We start from the raw sequence: 16,775 nt of genomic DNA on the forward strand, positions 1-16,775 counted from the left end.
CTCTTTTGCTCCTGGTGCCATTCTTATTTGCCAGTACCCTGCTGTCAAGTCAAAGGTACTCAGGTATTTGGCAGCACCCAATTTATCAATCAGCTCACCTGCCCTTGGAATGGGGTGTGCGTCTGTCTTGGTGACAGAATTAAGCCCTCTGTAGTCCACACAGAACCTAATCTCTCTCTTGCCATCTTTTGTGTGAGGTTTGGGGACCAAGACCACTGGGCTAACCCAGGGACTGTCAGAGTGCTCAATCACTCCCAACTCCAGCATCTTGTGGACTTCCACTGCTGCAATCACCGAATCCCGCTGGTCAGAATCCATCTCCTCCCTGTATGCTTCTAATGGGGTTGCACCCTTCCGGCTCCCAGAAATTTTTGGAATTTTCAGTCTCTCTCCCCGTCAATAAAAGAGATTGACTGTGCTGTTGGTGAGATGCGCTGTTCCGCTGCGATGGGGCCAGACGAACTTCCTTTATCAGTTATAAAACAGGACAGGAGCTCTTGGTCTAGGATCTTATATGTGGTCTTTAGAAGATGTTTCCTCTCTAGATGTATTCCTCCCTCGTCGGTCGGTAGCATAATTGTACCCTTATATAAAAAGGGCGACCAATCCTGTCCTGGTAATTATCATCAGATTGCCCTCCTTGATGCGGTGGGAAACGTTTTTACCAAATGTCCGCTCTCCAGACTAATGTCTTGGGCAGAGGAGAATAACATCATCCCCTTCTGGCAATCTGGATTCAGGCGCAATCATAGTACCCTAGATAACATCATGGTGCTTCAAACCATTACGGAAAAATATGTAAAACTGAGAGGTGGGGTTGTTTATGTTGCCTTCATAGACTTCTCCACGGCCTTCGATAAAGTAGATCGCGATCTTCTATGGGCTAAGTTATGCAGCCTGGGGATACCTTTACCCCTCCTGGAGTTAATAATAGCTTTCCACTCCAATACCTGCTGTAGAATCCTGCTGGGGGGTGATGGAGGTTTATCCCACAAGATTTTTACATCTAACGGGGTAAAACAGGGTTGTCTACTGGCTCCCCTGCTCTTTTCCCTCTATATCTCTGATCTCCCCTCCTTTTTGTCTAAGGGTAAGGGTTTTCCCCCGCTAGTGGGTGGGCGCCCAATTTGCTGCCTGTTATACACTGACAACATCTTAATTTTTGATTTAACCCCTAAGAGCCTTCAGAATCGTTTGCAGCGTTTGTCAAAATATTCTGACTCACATTATCTGGAGATCAATGTATCCAAAAGTAAGGTTCTCGGTCTCTTGAGGGAAAAAAAAAACTACTTTCCCCAATTATCGTTGGATATTGGGCAACCAAAATCTTGAAATCGTGAAATCTTATCCCTTTTTAGGGAAAATTGTGAGCGGAAACGTTAGCGATGTTGCCCACATCGCCTCTAATAAAGCAAAGGCCGAAGGCCAGGCAAGAGGTCTGGGGGCTCAATATACAGCCACAGGGAGAAGGCACTTACCTTTTATCAGCGTATCGAGTTAAAATTCCTGCATCCCTGTTATATGGGGTGGAACTCATAGATATCTCCAAATGGGGGTTCATAAATCAAGCAGAGGGTAAAATTCTCAGAAAATTATTATCTTTTAACACGGCAGCCTCAGTGGCGGCTCTGAGGCTGGAAATGGGGCTTAGAAGCGCGTATGCGCAAGGATTAGCGGGGGTTATATGATTGTCCACCTCAATTTTAAAGTGTGAAGAAAACACTATAAGATCACTATTAAAGAAAGAGCTCTTTTTAGATAACAGCAAGGCCAAATTCGCCTTTTGTAAGAATTTGGCCATTGCTCTGGAAAGGTTGGAGCTGGATTGTAGCCAAGTTTTAGAATTTTCACCATTACATTTGAGGGCGATTTTGAAGAATGCAACGTGGACCCTGAGCTTCCGCCAAGACTTGGAGAGCTGTAAATAAAGAAGCTCCTTTGCGAATATAGTTAAAACTCTAGTAATAAAAAAACCACAACCGTATCTCATGTGGAACATCCCTCATAGCGTTAGGCGCTTTTGGATGCTGCTTCGACAGGGATTGCTCCCTTTGAATACACTATTAGCAAAATGGTATGGTACTGCAAAGAAGTGCACCTTTTATCCAGCAGAATCTCAAGATTTACGTCAAGTATTATTTCTCTGCCCTTCTCTTGTCCCATTTCGGCATAAATGGTTAAAACCAATCTGTCTTCAGCTCTCTTTGCTGTCAGTGCCTGAGTTTCTCCAAGCCCTGTATGATCCTCCGAATGAAAGATTCTGTTTTAAAAAATTTAATTTTTTCAAATGTATTTTAAACTTATTTTAAGAAATTCTTGCCGTATGGCAAGTCAGGTGGCTTGGTTAAATAATAGGATCATTGTTTTTAACTTGTCCATAATAATAATAATATTACTATGACCTAACATGTGGGTCTGAAGAAAGCAGGCCCCTATTGATAGAGCGCGAGACTGGATCGTGAAAATGCTGTTTTTGCACAGGTATATACCACCAATATTATGGTTAACACAGTTCTGTCTTCCGACACTCCGGTATTCCTACCTCTTTCGAATTGGTACTTCATTGAGTGTGTATATACAAAGCCGGTACCCATGACATAGGATTTCGATGTAATATTTTATTGTATTTATCATTTAATTTTAATTCTTTGTACTTGATTGGATGTAAAGTATAAATAGTAAGTTTGACTCTTTGTTTATCTATACTATAAACTTTTATATGGTTTTTAGCTAGATTTAAAGGTTAAATTTGATTTTTTGTTTGGTTGTAATATAAATTATTTTCCCCCTTTTTTTTTTTTTTCCTTTTATTGTTCTTTTCTTATGTGGACCTCAGTCGAGCTCCAAATCATAAATAAAATAAAATTGAATTGAATATTGAATTGTGGACTTCCACTTTGATGCTTTCCTTAACTTGGTCAGACTGTCTGAAGATTTTGTTTTTGACAGGCATGCTGTCTCCTGTGTCCACATCATGGTTATACAGGTGTGTCTGACCAGGGCTTAGGGAAAAGAGCTCAGCAAACTGCTGGAGGACTTGCCTGCATACAGCTTGCTGTTGGCCAGAGAGGGTGTCTGGATAGATCACTCCATCTACTGTGCCATCTTTAGGGTCAGTGGAAAGGAGATCAGGGAGAGGTTCACTCTCTGCTTCCTTATCCTCATATGTAACCATTAACATGTTTGCATCTGCCCTGTCATGGAAGAGTTTTAGGCGGTTACCATGGATCACCCTCTTGGAGGTCCTGCTAGTGCCTAGATCCACCAGGTAGGTGACCTGACTCTTCTTTTCTAGCACTTGGTAAGGACCACTCCATTTGTCTTGGAGTGCCCTGGGAGCCACAGGCTCCAGAACGCAGACTTTCTGCCCTGGCTGAAACTCAACCATAGCAGCCTTTTGATCATGCCACATCTTCTGGAGTTGTTGGCTCGCCTCAAGGTTTTTACTTGCCTTTTCCATGTACTCTGCCATCCTTGAACGCAGGCCTAGTACATAGTCCACTATATCTTGCTTAGGCTCATGGAGAGGTCTCGTCCAGCCTTCTTTCACAAGAGCTAGTTGTCCCCTAACAGGATGGCCACACACAAGTTCAAAGGGGGAAAACCCTACTCCCTTCTGAGGCACCTCTCTGTAGGCGAAAAACATGCATGGCAGGAGGACATCCCATCTCCTTTTGAGTTTTTCAGGGAGCCCCATGATCATGCCCTTCAATGTCTTGTTAAATCTCTCAACAAGACCATTGGTTTGTGGATGGTATGGTGTGGTGAATTTGTAAGTCACCTCACACTCATTCCACATGTTTCAGGTAAGCTGACATGAAGTTGGTACCTCTGTCAGAAACTACCTCCTTAGGAAATGCCACTCTGGTTAAAATACCAATGAGTGCTTTGGCTACTGCAGGGGCAGTAGTGGGCCTAAAGGGAATTGCTTCAGGGTACCTAGTAGCATGATCCAATACTACTAGGATATACTGATTCCCTGATGCTGTGGGAGGTTCAAGTGGGCCCACTATACCCACTCCCACTCTTTCAAAGGGACCCCCACCACTGGAAGGGGAATGAGGGGGGGCTTTGCATGGCCAACTGTCTTACCACTGGCTTGACAGGTGGCACCGGAGGCACAAAATTCCTTTACCTTCTGGGACATATTGGGCCAATAGAAATGGTTGACTAACCTCTCCCATGTCTTGGTTTGTCCCAAATGCCCAGCAAGTGGAATGTCCTGGGCTAAGGTCATAATTAACTCCCTAAACTCCTGAGGCACTACCACTCTCCTAGTGTGGCACCAGGTTTGGGATCTCTTGCCCCAGTGTAAAGGAGTCCATCTTCCCATAGACCTGTGTGTTCCACTGACAATTCCTTTTCCTTGTTCAGCAGCTTACTGCCTTAGGCCTTCAAGAGAGGGACAAGTTTCTTGCCCCTTGCACAGTTGTTCCCTTGAGGGTCCCCCTGGGCCCAAGAGCTCAACCTGGTAAGGTTCTAACTCTATAGGCTCAGTTCCCTCAGGGGATAGAACTTCTTCCTGAGAAGAGAAGTTCTGTTTCCTTTTCTGTGCTGAAGCTGGTTCCCCAGTCTTCTCTCCTTTTCTCTTGGAAGGTTGGGCCATTGTTCCAGACTCCAACACTTCTTTTTCACCCTGAGATGTGCACTGTGCCCTAGTCTTGACACACACCAGTTCAGGGATACCCAGCATGGCTGCATGGGGGTTGAGTTCTACCTCAGACTATGCTGAGGACTCCAGATCATTTCCAAGCAGACCTTCTAGTGGTATAGCAGAAGAGACTACCACCTGTTTCAGGCCATTGACCCCTCCCCATTCTAAAGTTACCATAGCCATGGGATGTACTTAAGTCTGATTGTCAGCATTGGTGACTGTATAAGTTTGTCCAGTCAGGTATTGTCCTGGGGAAACCAGTTTGTCTGCCACCATAGTGACACTGGCACCTGTATCCCTCAGGGCCTCTACTCTAGTCCCATTAAAAAAGACCTGCTGCCTGTATTTTTGCATGTTAGGCGGCCAGTCCACCCCACCCTCAGAGACTAATGTAGCTTCAGCGTGGACTCTGATTTGCTCTGGGCACACTGTTGATCCCAGACTGGCTATTCCCGTGCTAACTGGAGTAGTAGTTGAAGTGAAACCTTTCTTGGGACACGCCTTGTCTCCAGTTTGATGTCCATGCTGAATAGAGGTGCGACACCAGGCCTTTTTGGGATCAAAGTTTGCACCCTTGTACCCAAATGAGGATTGTGAAGAAGCTTTGGGCCCACCCTCCTGGGCAGCTTTTTGGGGCCCTTTAGAAGACTCTATTTTTTCCCTTGGTTGTCTCAACACTCTTCCCCTGGGGACGCTTTGTGACCCCTTTCTTTTGGTCACCCCCTGTGGAAGTCTTGGTCACCCTTGTCTTGACCCAGTGGTCTGCCTTCTTTCCCAATTCTTGGGGAGAAATTGGACCTAGGTCTACCAGATGCTGATGCAGTTTATCATTGAAACAATTACTTAAAATGTGTTCCTTCTTAAACAAACTATACAGCCCTTCATAATCATTTACACCACTGCCATTATTCAAACCATCTAGTGTTTTGACTGAGAAATCAACAAAATCAACCCAGGTCTGGCTCGAGGATTTCTGAGCCCCCCTGAACCTAATCCTGTACTCCTCAATTGAGAATCCAAAGCCCTCAATCCGGGTGGCCTTCATGAGGTCATAGGATTATGCATCTTTTCCAGAGAGTGTGAGGAGTCTATCCCTACACTTTCCAGTGAACATTACCCAAAGAAGAGCTCCCCAGTGAGATTTGTTTACTTTTCTGGTTGCACAACCCCTCTCAAAAGCAGTAAACCATTTGGTAATGTCATCACCATCTTCATAATATGTTACTATCCCTTTGGGATTTTTAGCATGTCAGTATTTTCTCTGACCCTAGTTAAGTTGCTGCCACCATTGATGGGAGGTAAACCCATATCTTGTCTTTCCCTCTCTATGGCTAGAATCTGTCTCTCCAAAGCCAATCTTTTGGCCATCCTGGCTGACAAGAGGTCATCTTCATTGAGGCTGCCCTCAATGCTTCCAGAGTTACTGGTCTCCCCTGTGTAAGAACCAGTATCTCTGACTATTACTTGTGGAGTCAGGGTTTGAGGGACCCTGGCCTCCCTAACTAGGGCAGGAGGGAGGGAATTATCCTCCTGGTCACTAGTTTCCCCCTCTGTAAGGTTATCCTCAGAAGGGTGGTCTCTTGCAAACTCTGCCAAAAGCTCCTGGAGCTTCACTTTGGTAGGGTTTGACCAAGTCTTTATATTTTTTAGCTTACAGAGCGTCCTTAACTCTGACATCCCTAGATGTAGGTAAGGGGTGAGGTTGAGTTCCACCACATTATTTTTCTAAAAGTTGGGATACTTTTTAAGAATCTAAAACTATTTCTAGAACGTAATCCAAACTTTTGCAAACTTTTAAACTCTAAAAGAAATGTTACCAAGGACTTACATAAGGCCCTAGTGGGACTTTTAAACATTTAGAAAAATAGTTCAAATTGCAAAAATCTGTTTCTAATGACAATTTTGGGAATTTGGTCATGTGATCAGGTATTGGGTGAGTAGTCCAGCAAATGCAAAGTCTTAGACCCCACCACTTATCCACCAATGTAGGAAGTTGGCTCTGTATACACTATTTCAAAGTAAGAAATAGTGTGCACAGAGTCCAAGGGTTCCCCTTAGAGGTAAGATAGTGGCAAAAGTAGATAATTCTAATGCTCTATTTTGTGGTAGTGTGGTCGAGCAATAGGCTTATTAGAGGGTAGTGTTAAGCATTTGTTGTACACACACAGGCATAAATGAGGAACACACTCAGACTTACTCCAGTCGAATAGGCTTTTATATTGAAAAATATATTTTCTTTGTTTATTTAAAGAACCACAGGTTCAAGATTTACATCAAACACTTTAAATGTAAGGTACTTCACTTAGATACTTTAGGAACTTTGAATGGAAACAATATCATGTACAGTCTTTGTAAAAATTGCAATTAGCTATTTTCAAAGTGGACACAGTGCACAAATCAGCAGTTCCTGGGGGAGGTAAGTAAAGGTTAGATTAGGAGGTTAGTAAAACACTGACAAGTCTCAGTTTTGGGGCATAGGCAGCCCACCGTTGGGGGTTCAAGGCAACCCCACAGTTACCACACCAGCAGCTCAGGGCCGGTCAGGTGCAGAGGTCAACAAGGTGCCCAAAACACATAGGCGCTTATGGAGAAGAGGGGTGCTCCAGTTCCAGTCTGCCAGCAGGTAAGTACCTGCGTCCTCGGGGGGGGGGGGGGGGCAGACCAGAGGGGTTTTGTAGAGCACTGGGGGGACACAAGTAGGCACACAAAACACACCCTCAGCGGCACAGGGGCGGCCGGGTGCAGTGTGCAAAGCAGGCGTCGGGTTTCAGGTAGGAAACAATGGAGGGACCTGGGGGTCACTCTAGCGGTGCAGGCAGGCACGGGAGGGCTTCTCTGAACAGCCACAACCTGGGCTAGGCAGAGGGTCGCCTGGGGGGTCACTCCTGCACTGAGGTTCGGTTCCTTCAGGTCCTGGGGGCAGCAGGTGCAGCGCTTGGTCCAGGCGTCTGGTCCCTTGTTACAGGCAGTCACGGTCAGGGGGAGCCTATGGATTCTCTATGCAGGCTTCGCTGTGGAGGTGCATGGGGGTCGTCTCAGGCTACTTACGGGGTCGCAGTCGCCGGGGAGTCCTCCCTGTGGTGGTGTTTCTCTGGATCTCGAGCAAGGGGCGTTGGGTGCAGAGTCTCACGCTTCCGGCGAGAAGAGTGAGTTCTTTGGAAGTTGCTTCTTCGTTGCAAAGATGTTGCTGTTTTTAAGCAGAGCCGCTGCTCTCAGGAGTTTCTTGTCCTGGGGGTCAGGGCAGTCCTCTGAGGCTTCAGAGGTCGCTGGTCCCTGTTGGATGCGTCACTGGGTGCAGGTTTTCGAAGTTGGAGACAGGGTGGTAGGGCTGGGGCCAAAGCAATTGTCGTCTTGCTCCTTCTCTGCAGGCTTGTAGGTCAACAGTCCTTGTTTCTTCAGGTTGCAGGAATCTCATTTCCTGGGATCTGGGGAGCCCCTAAATACTGAATTTAGGGGGTGTCTTTAGGTCTGGGAGGGCAGTAGCCAATGGCTACACCCTCTTTGTGCCTCCTCCCTGTGGGGAGGGGGGCACATCCCTAATCCTATTGGGGGAATCCTCCAAACTCAGGATGGAGGTTTTCTCAAGGCAGGGGTCACCTCAGCTCAGGACACCTTGGGGCTGTCCTGACTGGGGACTGACTCCTCCTTGTTTTTCTCATTATCTTCTCCAGCCTTACCGCTAAAAGTGGGGGCAGTGGCCGGAGGGGCAGGCACCTCCACTAGCTGGGATGCCCTGGGGCGCTGTAACAAAAGGGGTGAGCCTTTAAGGCTCACCACCAGGTGTTAGTTCCTCTCAGGGGAGGTGAGAGCACCTCCACCCAGGACAGGCTTTGTTCCTGGCCACAGAGTGACAAAGGCACTCTCCCCATGTGGCCAGCAACATGTCTGGTGTGTGGCAGGCTGGCAGAAACTGGTCACCCTACATTAGAAGTCGGGTAGGTATTCAGGGGACATCTCTAATGTGCCCTCTGGGTGTATTTCACAGTACATTGCACACTGGCATCAGTGTGTATTTATTGTGCTGAGAAGTTTGATACCAAACTTCCCAGTTTTCAGTGTAGCCATTATGGAACTGTGGAGTTTGTGTTTGACAAACGCTCATACCATATACTCTTATGGCTACCCTGCACTTACAATGTGTAGGGTTTTGCTTAGACACTGTAAGGGCATAGTGCTCATGCACATACGCCCTCGCCTGTGGTATAGTGCACCCTGCCTTAGGGCTGTAAGGCCTGCTAGAGGGGTGACTTATCTATACTGCATAGGCAGTGTGAGGTTGGCATGGCACTCTGAGGGGAGTGCCATGTCGACTTAGTAATTTTCTCCCCACCAGCACACACAAGCTGGCAAGTAGTGTGCATGTGCTGAGTGAGGGGTCCCCAGGGTAGCATAAGACACGCTGCAGCCCTTAGAGACCTTCCCTGGCATCATGGCCCTTGGTACCAGGGATACCATTTACAAGGGACTTACCTGGGTGCCAGGGTTGTGCCAGTTGTGGAGACAAAGGTACAGTTTAGGGAAAGAACACTGGTGCTGGGGCCTGGTTAGCAGGTCCCAGCACACTTTCAAACCATAATTTGGCATCAGCAAAGGCAAAAAGTCAGGGGGAGCCATGCCAAGGAGGCATTTCCCAACCCTCCCCCCCCCCCCCCCCCAAATGAAAAAGGATGAGACTAACCTTTCCCAAGAGGGTCTTCATTTTCTAAGTGGAAGAACCTGGAAAGGCCATCTGCATTGGCATGGGCAGTCCCAGGTCTGTGTTCCACTATAAAGTCCATTCCCTGTAGGGAGATGGACCACCTCAACAGTTTTGGATTTTCACCTTTCATTTGTATTAGCCATCTGAGAGGTCTGTGGTCAGTTTGAACTACAAAGTGAGTACCAAAGAGGTATGCTCTCAGCATCTTCAGGGACCAAACTACAGCAAAGGCCTCCCTCTCAATGGCACTCCAACGCTGCTCCCTGGGGAGTAACCTCCTGCTGATTAAAGCAACAGGCTGATCAAGGCCATCATCATTTGTTTGGGACAAAACAGCCCCTATCCCATGTTCAGATGCATCAGTCTACACAATAAACTGCTTGGAGTAATCTGGCGCTTTGAGAACTGGTGCTGTGCACATAGCTTGTTTCAGGGTGTCAAAGGCCTGTTGGCATTCTATAGTCCAGTTTACCTTCTTGGGAATCTTCTTAGAGGTAAGTTCTGTGAGGTGTGTCACTATGAATCCATATCCCTTCACAAACCTCTTATAGTAACCAGTCAAGCCAAGGAATGCCCCGACTTGAGTCTGGGTTTTTGGAGCTACCCAGTCCAGAATAGTCTGTAACTTGGATTGGAATGGCTGAACTTGGCCTCCACCTACAAGGTGTCCCAAGTAAACCACAGTACCCTGCCCTATCTGACACTTTGATGCCTTGATGGAGAGGCCTGCTGCTTGCAGGGCTTGCAAAACCTTCTTCAGGTGGACCAGGTGATCCTGCCAGCTGGAGCTAAAGACAGCAATATCATCAAGATAAGCTGCACTAAAGGACTCCAAGACAGCAATGACTTGATTCACCTACCTTTGGAAGGTGGCAGGGGCATTCTTTAAGCCAAAGGGCATCACAGTAAACTGATAGTGCCCATCAGGTGTAGAGAAGGCTGTCTTTTATTTTGCTCCTGGTGCCATTTTTATTTGCCAGTACCCTGCTGTCAAGGCCAAGGTACTCAAGTATTTGGCAGCACCCAATTTGTCAGTTAACTCATCTGCCCTTGGAATGGTATGGGCATCTGTCTTTGTGACAGAATGAAGTCCTCTGTAGTCCACAAAGAACCTAATCTCTCTCTTGCCACCTTTGGTGTGAGGTTTGAGGACTAAGACTACTGGGCTAGCCCAGGGGCTGTCAGAGTGCTCAATGACTCCCAATTCCAGCATCTTGTGGACTTCCACTTTGATGCTTTCCTTAACTTGGTCAGGCTGTCTAAAAATGTTGTTGTTGACAGGCATCCACATCATGAGTACACAGGTGTGTCTGACCAGGGGTTAGGAAAAAGAGCTCAGCAAACTGTTGTAGGACTTTCCTACAGTCAGATTGCTGTTGGCAAGAGCGGGTGTCTGAATAGATCACTCCATCTACTGAGCCATCTTTAGGGTCAGTGGAGAGGAGATCAGGGAGAGGTTCACTCTCAGCTTCCTGCTCCTCATCTGTAACCATTAACATGTTTACATCTGCCCTGTCATGAAAGAGTTTGAGGCGGTTCACCTGGATCGCCCTTTTGGGGGTCCTGCTAGTGCCTAGGTCTACCAGGTAGGTGACCTGACTATTTCTATCTAGCACTGGGTAAGGGCCACTCCATATGTCCTGAAGTGCCCTGGGAGCCACAGGCTCCAGAACCCAGACTTTCTGCCCTGGCAGAAACTCAACCATAGCAGCCTTTTGGTCATACCACATCTTCTGGAGTTGTTGGCTGGCCTCAATGTTTTTACTGGCCTTTTCCATGTACTCTGCCATCCTTGAACGTAGGCCTAGTACATAGTCCACTATATCTTGCTTAGGCTCATGGAGAGGTCTCTCCCAGCCTTCTTTAACAAGAGCTAGTGGTCCCCTTACAGGATGGCCAAACAGAAGTTCAAAGGGGGAAAACCCTACTCCCTTCTGAGGCACCTCTCTGTAGGCGAAAAGCAGACATGGCAAGAGGACATCCCATCTCCTTTTGAGCTTTTCAGGGAGCCCCATGATCATGCCCTTCAATGTCTTGTTGAATCTTTCCACAAGACCATTGGTTTGTGGATGTTATGGGGTGGTGAATTTGTAAGTCACCCCACACTCATTTCACATGTTTCAGTTATGCTAACATTAAGTTGGTACCTCTGTCAGACACCATCTCCTTAGGAAATCCCACTCTGGTAAAGATACCAATGAGTGCTTTGGCTACTGCAGGGGCAGTAGTAGACCAAAGGGGAATTGCTTCAGGGTACCTAGTAGCATGACCCACTACTACTAGGATATACTGATTCCCTGAGGCTGTGGGAGGTTCAAGTGGACCCACTATGTCCACTCCCACTCTTTCAAAGGAGACCCCCACCACTGGAAGTGGAATGAGGGGGCCTTTGGATGGCCACCTGTCTTACCACTGGCTTGACAGGTGGCACTGGAGGCACAAAACTCCTTTACTTTCTGGGATATTTTGGGCCAATAGAAATGGTTGACTAACCTCTCCCAAGTCTTGGTTTTTCCCAAATGCCAAGCAAGTGGAATATCATGGGCTAAGGTCAGGATGTACTCTCTAAACTCTTGAGGCACTACCACTCTCCTAGTGGCACCAGGTTTGGGATCTCTTGCCTCAGGGTAAAGGAGTCCATCTTCCCAATAGACCCTATGTGTTCCACTGATTTTTCCTTTGGTCTCTTCAGCAGCTTGCTGCCTAAGGCCTTCAAGAGAGGGACAGGTTTCTTGCCCCTTACACAGCTATTCCCTTGTGGGTCCCCCTGGGCCTAAGAGTTCAACCTGATAAGGTTCCAACTCCATGGGCTCAGTTCCGTCAGAGGGCAGAACTTCTTCCTGGGAAGAGAGGTTCTTTTTCTTTTGTTGTGTTGAAGCTGGTTCCCCAGTCTTCTTTCCTTTTCTCGTGGAGGGTTGGGCCATTATTCCAGGCTCCAACACCTCTTTTTCACCCTGAGCCTTGCACTGTGCCCTTGTCTTGACACACACCAGTTCAGGGGTACCCAGCATGGCTGTATGGGTTTTGAGTTCTACCTCAGCCCATGCTGAGGACTCCAGGTTTTTTCCAAGCAAACAGTCTACTGGGATAGCAGAGGAGACTACCACCTGTTTCAGGCCAGTGACCCCTCCCCATTCTAAAGTTACCATAGCCATGGGATGTACTTTAGTCTGATTGTCAGCGCTGATGACTGGATAAGTTTGTCCAGTCAGGTATTGTCCTGGGGAAACCAGTTTGTCTGTCACCATTGTGACACTGGCACCTGTATCCCTCAGGAATTCTACACTAGTCCCATTAATTAAGAGTTGCTGCCTGTATTTTTGCATATTAGGGGGCCAGGCAGCCAGTGTGGCTAAGTCCACCCCACCCTCAGCAACTAATGTAGCTTCAGTGTGAACCCTGATTTGCTCTGGGCACACTGTTGATCCCACCTGGAGACTGGCTGTTCCAGTGCTAGCTGGAGTAGTAGTAGAAGTGGAACCTTTCTTGGGACAGGCCTTGTCTCCTGTGTGGTGTCCCTGCTGATTACAGCTATGACACCAGGCCTTTTTGGGATCAAAGTTTTTACTCTTGTACCCAAAATTGGATTGTGAAGAGGCTTTGGACCCTCCCTCCTGAGCAGGTTTTTGGGGCCCTGTAGAAGACTTTTTACTTTTACCCTTGGATGTCTCAACACTCTTCCCCTGGGGAGTCTTTGTAACCCCTTTCTTTTGGTCACCCCCTGTGGAAGTCTTGGTCACCCTGGTCTTGACCCAATGGTCTGCCTTCTTTCCCAATTCTTGGGGAGAAATTGGACCTAGATCTACCAGATGCTGATGCAGTTTATCATTGAAACAATTACTTAAAAGGTGTTCTTTCCTAAACAGATTGTATAGCCCATCATAATCATTTACACCACTGCCATTAATCCAACCATCCAGTGTTTTGACTGAGAAGTCAACAAAATCAACCCAGGTCTGACTCGAGGATTTTTGAGCCCCCTTGAACCTAATCCTGTACTCCTCAGTTGAGAATCCAAAGCCCTCAATCAGGGTAGCCTTAATGAGGTCATAGGATTCTGCATATTTTCTAGGGAGTGTGAGGAGTCTATCCCTACACTTTCCAGTGAACATTTCCCAAAGGAGAGCACCCCAGTGAGATTTGTTTACTTTTCTGGTTGCACAAGCCCTCTCAAAACTGTGAACCATTTGGTGATGTCATCACCATCTTCATATTTTGTTACAATCCCTTTGGGGATTTTCAGCATGTCAGGAGTATCTCTGACCCTATTTAAGTTGCTGCCACCATTGATGGGAGCTAAGCCCATCTCTTGTCTCTCCCTTTCTATGGCTAGGAGCTGTCTCGCCAAAGCCAATCTTTTGGCCATCCTGGCTAACAGGAGGTCATCTTCATTGAGGCTGCCCTCAATGCTTCCAGAGTTGCTGGACTCCCCTGTGGGAGAAGCAGCATCTCTGACTATCACTTGTGGAGTCAGGGTTGGAGGAACCCTGTTCTCCCTAACTAGGAGTGGAGGGGGGAAATTGTCCTCCACTTCATTAGCTTCATCCTCTGTAAGGATATCTTCAGAGGGGTTGTTTCTAGCAAACTCTGCCAAGAGCTCCTGGAGCTGTACTTTGGTAGGGTTTGATCCAGTTTTTAGTTTCTTGATTCTGCAGAGAGTCCTTAACTCTGACATCCTAAGATGCAGGTAAGGTGTGAGGTTGAGATCCACCACTGTCTCTTCTGCTGCAGACATTATTTCTCTAAAAGTTGGGATACTTTTTAAGAATCTAAAACTATCTCTAGAACTTAATCCAAACTTTTACAAAACGTTTAAACTCTAAAAGAAATGCTAACAGGGACTAACACAAGGCCCTAGCAGGACTTTTAAAAATTTAGAAAATAGCTCAAATTTCAAAATTCAGTTTCTAATGACAATTTTTGAAATGTAGTCATGTGATCAGGTATTGGCTGAGTAGTCCAGCAAATGCAAAGTCTTGTACCCCACCTCTGATCCACCAATGTAGGAAGTTGGCTCTGTATATACTATTTCAAATTAAGAAATAGTGTGCACAGAGTCCAAGGGTTCCCCTTAGAGGTAAGATAGTGGCAAAAAGAGATAATTCTGATGCTCTATTTTGTGGTAGTGTGGTCGAGCAGTAGGCTTATCAGAGGGTAGTGTTAAGCATTTGTTGTACACACAAGGCAATAAATGAGGAACACACACTCAAAGACAATTCCAGGGCCAATAGGTTTTTATATAGAAAAATATATTTTCTTAGTTTATTTTAAGAACCACAGGTTCAAGATTTACAAACTATACTTTAAATGAAAGGTATTTCACTCAGGTATTCTAGGAACTTTGAATAATCACAATAGCATGTACAGTTTTGACAACAATGGCAATAAGCTATTTTAAAAGTGGACACAGTGCAAAAATCAACAGTTCCTGGGGGAGGTAAGTAAATGTTAAGTTCACAGGTAAGTAAAACACTTACAGGGTTCAAAGTTGGGTCCAAGGTAGCCCACCGTTGGGGGTTCAAGGCAACCCCAAAGTTACCACACCAGCAGCTCAGGGCCGGTCAGGTGCAGAGGTCAAAGTGGTACCCAAAACACACAGGCTTCAATGGAAATAGGGGTGCCCCGGTTCCAGTCTGCCAGCAGGTAAGTACCCGTGACTTCGGAGGGCAGACCTCGGGGGTTTTGTAGCGCACCAGTGGGGGGGTCACAATCAGGCACAGAAAGTACACCCTCAGGGGCGGCCGGGTGCAGAGTGCAAACAGGTGTCGGGTTTTCAATAGAAATCAATGGGGAGACCCAGGGGTCTCTTCAACGATGCAGGCAGGCACGGGGGGCTCCTCGGGGTAGCCACCACCTGGGCTAGGCAGAGGGTCGCTCCTGCACTGGAGTTCGGTTCCTTCGGGTCCTGGGGGCTGCAGGTGCAGTGTGGTTTCCAGGCGTTGGGTTCCTTGAAGCAGGCAGTCGCGGTCAGGGGGAGCCTCTGGATTTCCTCTGCAGGAGTTGCTGTGGGGGTAAGGGGGGGGGGGCAACTCTGGCTACTCACGGGCTCGCAGTCGCCGGGGAGTCCTCCCTGTAGAGTTAGTTTTCTGCAGGTCGAGCTGGGGGCTTGGGTGCAGAGTGGAACGTCTCACGCTTCCGGCGGAAAGCTTGTGGTCTTTAAAAATTGCTTCTTTCCTTCAAAAAGTTGCAGTTTCTTGAACAGGGTGGCTGATCTCGGGAGCTTCTTGGTCCTTTAGAGGCAGGGTACTCCTCTGAGGTTTCAGAGGTCGCTGGACCCTGTTGGATGCGTCGCTGTTGCAGTTTTCTTCGAAGTAGGGAGACAGGCCGGTGAAGCTGGGGCCAAATCAGTTGTCTTCTCCGTCTTCACTGCAGGGCTTCAGGTCAGCAATCCTCCTTCTTCTTTAGTTTGTAGGAATCTATCTTCCCCGGTTCTGGGAGCTCCTAAGTACTCAATTTAGGGGTGTGTTTAGGTCTGGGAGGGCAGTAGCCAATGGCTACTTGCCCTGAGGGTGGCTACACCCTCTTTGTGCCTCCTCCCTGTGGGTAGGGGGCACATCCCTAATCCTATTGGGGGAATCCTCCATCTGCAAGATGGAGGATTTCTAAAAGTAAGAATCACCTCAGCTCAGGACACCTTAGGGGCTGTCCTGACTGGGGAGTGACTCCTCCTTGTTTTTCTCATTATCTCCTCCAGCCTTGCTGGGATGCCCTGTGGTGCTGTAACAAAAGGGGTGAGCCTTTGAGGCTCGCCGCCAGGTGTTAGTTCCTGCAGGGGGAGGTCAGAAGCACCTCCACCCAGTACAGGCTTTGTTCCTGGCCACAGAGTGACAAAGGAACTCTTCCCCATGTGGCCAGCAACATGTCTGGTGTGTGGCAGGCTGGCAAAAACTAGTCAGGCCACACTGGAAGTCGGGTATGTTTTCAGGAGGCATCTCTAAGATGCCCTCTGGGTGTATTTCACAATAAAATGTAAACTGGCATCAGTGTGCATTTATTGTACTGAGAAGTTTCATACCAAACTTCCCAGTTTTCATTGTAGCCATTATGGTGCTGTGGAGTTCGTGTATGACAGCCTCCCAGACCATATACTCTTATGGCTACCCTGCACTTCCAATGTCTAAGGTTTTGCTTAGACACTGTAGGGGCATAGTGTCCATGCACCTATGCCCTCACCTGTGGTATAGTGCACCCTGCCTTAGGGCTGTAAGGCCTGCTCGAGGGGTGACTTATCTATGCCATAGGCAGTGTGAGGTTGGCATGGCACCCTGAGGGGAGTGCCATGTCGACCCAGTCATTTTCTCCCCACCAGCACACACAAGCTGGCAAGCAGTGTGCATGTGCTGAGTGAGGGGGTCCTCAGGGTGGCATAAGATATGCTGCAGCCCTTAGAGACCTTCCCTGGCATCAGTGCCCTTGGTACCA

Source organism: Pleurodeles waltl, chromosome 8 (genome assembly GCF_031143425.1).
Source record: "Pleurodeles waltl isolate 20211129_DDA chromosome 8, aPleWal1.hap1.20221129, whole genome shotgun sequence".
NCBI lineage: Eukaryota > Metazoa > Chordata > Amphibia > Caudata > Salamandridae > Pleurodeles > Pleurodeles waltl.